The 7985-nt window shown below is 46.6% G+C and overlaps 1 non-coding gene across 1 annotated transcript; it reads left to right on the plus strand.

The window, feature by feature from the left end:
- The first annotated feature begins 6256 nt into the window (after positions 1-6256).
- On the plus strand, positions 6257-6328 carry trnaw-cca (transfer RNA tryptophan (anticodon CCA)). Its single transcript has one exon. It is a non-coding gene; the product is annotated as a tRNA-Trp (tRNA).
- The last annotated feature ends 1657 nt before the right edge of the window (positions 6329-7985 follow it).

Genomic DNA, 7985 nt, shown 5'->3' on the forward strand with positions numbered 1-7985 from the left:
CACTGGTACAACAGCCCCAACAGAGGGGAGCTGACCAGTGAGCTCCCTCTGTGCTGATCGGGAATGAGGAGGCTCACCTGAAACAACTTCAGTTCCACACTGCAAGTTCTCAATCCTTCTCCTCCACTGCCCTTTACAGAAATGTCACGGATCACCCAGCCACCGTGTTCACTTCCACATCCTCACAGTGGGGCCACAGAGGCGCCTACCGTCTCCCCGCGATCAGTGAACTCACCCATTTTGTAAAATTAAACCCGGAACACGTGCCCGGCAAAGGGCAGGAGAAGCCAGATCGTCTGTAAGCTCGGGCTATCGCAGAAAGTATTGGTATTCATGGTGCTTACAGCAATTATTAATCGTCTCACAGACCTCAATTATTTTTATGCGATGAATTGATCGAGTATCGTTACCACGTCAGTGCGGCAGATCTTAACCCCTCGACCACCAGGGAACAGTTATGATAGATGTTGATATATTTATATATATTTATATAAGAACCTGAATATCAACGGCTAGCTACTTTGACCTCATGGCGAACAGCAGTGCATCTAACTTTGAGTGAAGTAAGTTGTTGCACAATGAAACCCATTTCATCTTTTGTTCCCTTTTAAACGCTAGAAACTGAGACAGGGGGAATAAATAGAGAAATAAAAGCACAGGGATCGAGACAAGAGGAAGAGAGAAGGGGAAAGATACTGTCCCCACCCAGAACTAATGCAGAAACCCCTCTGCTGCGCTCGGAGTGGCCACCCGCAGCCTGGATACACTAACGGGAGAACACCAGCGGCAGGTCGGGGACATAAAAGGAACAGTGAGCGGCCCTGGGAGCAGCTTGGAGTTCCCGGGAGACGACTCCAGGGAGCAGCGCGAGCTGGTGCAGGAGGGCGGCGGCAGCGAAGTGTGATGTCATCAAGGTCCAGGTCAGTGATTGGAGCGTGGGCAGATACAGCAGGAGCGGCGAGATCGGGGCGAAGGAGCGGCGAGAGACTGTGGAGGGATGTGATCGGGGCCCAGGGGAGGCATGAGTTCAGGGCCAGGGGCCCAGGGGCAGCACGGGCCAGCCCACACTGCGATATGTGTGCACACTGGGTCCGTGCAGCAGAGCTGTTCTCCAGTCGTCTTGTTTAACCCTTGCCACTGGACGAATACCTCGCTCTGTCAAGCCCGTGTGATGGCTGGGGTGCAACGGCCATCACACGTTAAAAAAATCCACGCACAGGCATCTTCCACCCTTCAACATACATTTCAGGACCTGGAATATTGAAACACCTGTGAACTCATCCTTTTTTGGCGAGGAAGCAAGTCATCCTCTCTTTGAGGGACTGCCTATGATGATGATGAACTGGATTTGCTGCAGTCTGCGCGCAGCAGGTGATGAAAGCGGGCGTGAGAGGGTGAGTGACAGGTGGGCACTGCTTCTGATGCTGTCTGACCCACGCTGGGAGTGGCCGGGGATTTTAAAGCCCTTTCATTGCACCAATGCAGGGTAAATGAAACTGTGTTTCAGGAACCTTCTTGTTTCCAAACATGGAAAATTTGCACTGTAGACCTTGTGGTGCAACGGTAGTGTGTCTGACTCCCGATCAGAAGGCTGTGTATTCAAATCATGTCGGGATCATTGTTCTTCAAAAGTTGCGAACTTCTTTGCTGTTTGGCTATAACCTGACACTTGCTCCAATGTTTTTCTCACTGTTTCCCCGCTGTCAGGCACAGATATGACAGATGCCTTCATTTACTTCATGTAACAAGACACAAAAGTTCAAAATTTAAATGAACTTACAGTCTGGATGGCCGAGCCGTCGAAGTTGCTGCGTTCAGTTAGCAGTCTGCTCTTAAAGCGCGGTTTCAAATCCCTTTTCTTATTTTTAGTCATTAAGCAAAACTGATTTGATTGGCACCACGACCAGCTCCTTAAAAGTGGCATTCTGCAGTTCACCTGCTCGCTTAATATTTCCGTCTGACCGGGTGCTGAAAGTGGAGATGTTTCCGCATTGCAGCGGTTAACACGTTCGCCTCACACGTGAAAGCTCATCGGGTGGGAATATTTTCTGGAACTTTCTCCTCATGCATGCTCAGGGCGAGATTGTTCTCCTGTGAAAGGTCATATGATCATAAACATGTCAGGATTAGGAGCTGGAGTAGGCCATTCGGCCCCTCGAGCCTGGTCCACCATTCAAGAAGATCCTGGCAGTTCTTCGACATTAAGTTTAAACATCTGGGGCGGAGCCAACAGGCGCCTGGCTGCAATCAGCGACAAAAACGTTTGCTTTAGCAGAAGCACAGCGAGCTCAGTTGATACAGCGTGAGATTTCTAATCGCAGATTCTCGGGTTCGAACACCAAGTTTGTTGATTACTTTTTAACTACAATTTATGTTGCTTTCACGGGAATACATCGTTAATTAACCGATTATCTTCTTTTGCACAAATAAAGAAATTCTAACTGAAGGAGATTCCATAATTGGATAATTTACCCATGCTCTGCAAGTTAACTCTTAAACCATAAACCATTTTACACACTGCTTTTGGGGTCTGGTTCAAAATGTTCATTGCTGGTAACATCAACAGGAGACTGGGGAAACAGTGAGACTGACTTTAGAGCAAGGGTCTGGTTATTGTGAAACACCAAAGAAAATATACATTCTGGAAGAATAACATCGAAAGGAAATGAGACCCGACACCCAGAAAGAAGTGTTAAGACAGAAGATGAAATGCTGCATCCCTTTCTGCAAAAAATTACTTTCACAAACATTTCTCTGACCGAAGCTGCACAAAACAAAAATCTTCGTTTCAAAGTCATTAAACTCCCGAATTTCTGCTTCACCAGAATCTCCTGAATCAGATGCCTCTAGTTTTGCCGACTCAGTCCATGTCCCTTTGCAATGTTCTGCTTCCACCCACACTATGAAATGTGCCGCTAACTTATAGAATCATGGAATGGTTACAGCACGGAAGGCCATTCGGCCCATCGAGCCAGTGCCGACTCTCAGCGAGTCCCACTCCCCCGCCCTTTTAACGTAGCCTTGCAATTGTTTTTCCTTCAGACACTTATCCAACTCCCGTTTGAAAGATAAGATTGAGTCTGCCTCAACCACCCTTTCAAGCCGTGCATTCCAGATCCTAACAACTTGCTGCTAAATGGTCATCTCCTGTTCCTATGTGTAAAGTCTGGGAAACACGAGATCAATTCCTGCCACACTCACAGACTTCCTAAATATAGCACCATCACTCTATTCTCGTAAAACTAGCTCCTGAAGTGTCGGCCAGCTGTGTCGGTGAAAGCTCTGGTTATGTTCCTAACATCACTTCAATTGCAGTGTTTCCGTGGTGTAGTGGTTGTCACATTTTCTTCACCCGCGAATGATCTTTGGTTCGAAACTGGGCGGAAACATTTTGAAAACCCGTTTAATTAAATATTAGAAAAAATGGATTTATTCATATTAATGTTTCAATATTAACAAAACACAATGTCCCACAGCCTTGTTAAATTTTCTGATATCTATGTTCAGTTCTGTATACACTCAAACTCGACACTTGAACTGAATGCTCATGTAAGTATTGGAGTGGGAACTCACTGGATAACAGCACAGCTGGCAATGTTTGCAGAATATATTCGTGACACCGAAGCACACAATGACAACCTGGAACTGTGCGGCACAGTATTCTCGGGGAAAACAGTTGAAGTCCCTGAGAGGGCTTAAACCACCAACTTTTTGGTTAATAACCGAACACGCTAACCCATTGCGCCACAGAGACTGACACAAGTGTATACTGCAAGACATCCCAAACCAGGGCGTCCGTCAGTTAAAGCTTCAGATTGCTCCAACCGGGATGGAACTTGTCCACTCTCAGTTGCACTTTTCCCAAATAAAGGGTGGGACATTCATTGTGGATGCGTGGAAGCAGTCTGGTCCCACACACTGCAGACACTTCCATGTCACCGCCAACCAGCTCTCCCACAACCGGTGTGATCTACCTTCCAGCCTTCCGGTGCCTTGTCTGTGACAAAGTATTCTGATTGTCCCGAAGCCGGTATTAGGTTTTAATTCCTTTTCAGCTCCTGACTGCGGATATTCCTGTGATTAAACGGGAACTAAATGCTTGCAGGGACAGTTGGATTCACCATTTCTTTGCTTGGTGAAATTTCAAAGATTGAAAGTGACGCACATCAACCCCAAACCTCGTCACCTACTCGCTAACCGCTACACGCTGCTCACGTGAGATGGAAGCCCAGTTGCTGTTTCAAGCTTCAATGCAGGTACAAGCAGAACTCATTCAAAGAATGTCCAAGTCCCTGAGGCACCTGATTATTTGCACCAAACTCCTTTGTAAAGAGTTGAGGTTCGTGTGGGGTGATTTTGGCACATCTTTCCCCACACTACAACACTTCAAACATAACTCAACGGCTGTAAAGCGCTTTGGGGCGTCATGAGTTCCTGAAAGGCACTGCAGAAATGCAAGTCTTCCTTTGCAAAATTTATTTGCAATTTCAAAACTCGCCGGCAAAATAATGGACTCGTCCAGGATTGGAACCCAGGACTTCTCACAAATTTCATTTAACTTCCACTCATCTAAAGTCACACCTTTAGATCAATCAACCAACTGCTTGACAATCATAACGGTAATGTATAGCCATTATAAAAGCAAGTTTTTGTGTGTGGCTCGTCTTGATTAGAGAAGCACGTGAGACTGAATCAGTGACTTTGCTTTTTCGACCTGTCTTCTGAAGCGCCACACGATCCCACTCCGACAGTCAATGAGCTGTTGGGACGTTAGTGTATCCAGACTGTGGGTGGCCACCCCGAGTCCAGCAGAGGGGTTTCTGCATTAGTTCTGGGTGGGGACAGTATTTCCCCTTCTCTCTTCCTCTTGTCTGTATCACTGTGCTTTTATTTCTCTATTTTTCCCCCTGTCTCAGTTTCTAGTGTTTAAAAGGGAATAAAAGATGAAATGGGTGTCACTGTGGAACAATTTCTCTCACTCAAAGTTAGATTCACGACCGTTGTGCCATGAGGTCTAGACAGCTTGCCGTTGACATACAGGTTCATATCGAAATATATATTTTTATATTGATACAAATTATCAAAGCTGTTCCCTGGTTGAGTGGTTAAGATCCCGAGCATTAACCCTTTCCATTCACAATCAGTTCATCGCAGAAACATAATTGAGGTGTGTGAGAGGATTAATGATTGTTGTAATCGCCGTTAATAACCCCACTACTATCTGTTACAGAATGAGCTTACACACTCTCCCGCTTCTCCTGCCCTTTGCTGGACACATGTCCCGAGTTTAATTTTACAAACTGGGCGAGCTCGCTGATCGCTGGGAGATGGTAGGAGCCTCTGTGGCCCCACTGTGAGGATGTGGAAGTGAACACGTGATATTTCTGTAAAGGGCAGCAGAGGAGAAGGATTGGAACTTTCAGTGTGGGACAGAAGTTGTTTCAGTTGAGCCAACACATTCCTGATCCTCCTCTCTTCTTAGGTAATCCCGGAGTCGAGGATGACTTGCTTCCACATTAAAAATCAGTGGTGATCAGCACAGAGGGAGCTCACTGGTTAGCTCCCGTCTGTTGAGGTCACTGTGCCAGAGGTTTCCCTCGTGTCGCGGTTATCACGTTTGCTTTACACATGCAAGGTCACCGGTTTGACACCGGGCGAGAACATTGTGTTGAAATTTCCTATCGGGGAACAATCGGAGGCGAGTCTTGTCTCCTGGCAAATGCTAACTGATCTGCTGAGATTTCCAGCAATTGCTGTTTTTATTTGCTATTTATTCTCCTCGCAAAAGGGCTCCCTTATTCCTTAATTGCTCTTTATTTCACCAATAAATAGATAACTTTTAGCGAGAGAAAATGGATCCACCAGGGAACTTTGGCGTGTCGGAATAACCGGTGCTGTTAAATTTGACAAAAGTTGCACCAGATTCCTGGTGTCGCCAGTGATGAGGATTTTGAACCAGACTCCTAAAACACAGTGTGTAAAATGGGATATGGTTGAACACTTAACATGCAAAGCACAGAACAAATGATTGAAGTATCGACTGTCCCTCAGTCAGCATTTCTTTCATTGTACAAAAGAAGATGACGGGTTAATTAATGATGCTTTCCCGTGAAAACAACACAAAAGTTAGACAAAAAACATACGGTGACTGGCAGGTGAGCGCTTCTTCTGATACCTGGTGGGAATGGGCAGGGATTTTAAAGCCCCTTGTATTGCGGAATCTTCATATAGACGAACATCTCAAACTCCCTGTGTAGACCTTGTGGCGCAACGGTAGCGCGTCTGAGTCCAGATCAGAAGGTTGTGTGTTCAAATCACGTTGAGGTCACTGCTCGTTTTGGTAATCCGGAATTAATATTTTCTTTGCTGTTTGGCAATAACCAGACCCTTGCTCCAAGGTCTGTCTCACTGTTTCCCCGGTGTCTGGCATAGAAACGCCTGTTGCCCTCTTTTATTTCTTGTGACAAGACACAAAAGTTCAAAATCAACCTGCAGGTGGCCATACACCACACTGGATAGTCAGGACAGCCGAGCGGTCTAAGCTGTTGTGTTCAGTCTGATCTGAAAGTGTGGTTTGAATGCCACTTCTAGCACCTTTTATTTTTAGTCATTAAGCAAAACTCATTTGCTTGGCACAACGATCAGCTCCTAAAAAGTGGGATCCTGCAGTTCACCTGCTCGCTCAGCATCTCCGTCTGACCTGGTGCTGAAGGTGGAGATGTTTCCGCAGTGTGGCCGTTCACACGTTCACCTTACTGTCATGTATCTCACACTACTCTGCAATTCTAAGTCGTTTTGAACATCTCTTTCAGCCAGGTGTGGGTACATTCAAAGGGGCTAAAGTTAAAATCGACATCACACAGGATGCCAGACAGGTCCATCACAAGGCTAGAGCTGTGCCTTATGTGATGAGGGAAAAGATTGAACACGAACTGGACCTGCGGGAAGGCATTATCTCATCCGTGGAATTTAGCGACTGGTCAAGTCCCATCATCCCCGTCATAAAGCCTGATGGATCCGTACAAATCTGTGGGGATTACAAGTCTACCATAAACAGAGTCTCCCTACAGGACCAATATCCGCTTCCCAGAGCAGAGGACCTATTTGCCACGTTGGCTGGAGGAAAACTTTTCTCGAAACTAGATCTTACATCTGCGTATATGACGCAAGAACTGACCGAAAAGTCTCAGCTACTCACCACCATCAACACACATCGAGGCCTTTTTATGTACAATCGATGCCCATTCGGCATCAGGTCGGCAGCTGCTATATTCCAGCGCAACATGGAGAGTCTGCTCAAGTCCATCCTGGGGACGGTTGTGTTTCAAGATGACATACTCATCACGGGCAGGGACACCGACTCCCATCTCCGCAATTTGCAGGAAGTACTAAGTCGATTGGATCGAGTAGGCCTAAGAGTTAAGAAATCCAAGTGTCTGTTTCTCGCGCCTGAGGTTGAATTTTTGGGCAGAAGGATTGCCGCTGATGGAATCGGCCCAACAGAATCAAAAACCGAAGCAATTCGTCTGGCACCCAGGCCCTGGAATATCTCGGAACTGCCTGCCTTTCTCGGGCTATTCAATTACTTTGGGAACTTTATGCAGAACTTGAGCACGCTGCTGGAGCCTCTCCACATGCTACTCAGAAAGGGGTGCGATTGGTTTTGGGGGGACGCCCAAGAACGCGCCTTCAATAAAGAACTCAATCTTCTATGTTCCAACAGTGTTTTAGCCTTTTTTGACCCAGGTAAAAAGTTAGTTCTTACATGTGATGCGTCAGCGTACGGGGTCGGGTGCGTTTTACAGCATGTCAATGATGCGGGTAAATTGCAACCTATTGCTTATGCCTCCAGGTCACTTTCGCGGGCGGCGTGCGGGTACGGTATGGTTGAGAATGAGGAGCTCGCGTGCGTGTACGATGTCAAAAAGATGCACCAATACCTTTTCGTGGCCAAGTTCGGGTTAGAAACCAACCACAAACCCCTC

The sequence above is a fragment of the Pristiophorus japonicus genome, unplaced genomic scaffold (assembly GCF_044704955.1).
Source record: "Pristiophorus japonicus isolate sPriJap1 unplaced genomic scaffold, sPriJap1.hap1 HAP1_SCAFFOLD_332, whole genome shotgun sequence".
Taxonomy (NCBI): Eukaryota; Metazoa; Chordata; class Chondrichthyes; family Pristiophoridae; genus Pristiophorus; species Pristiophorus japonicus.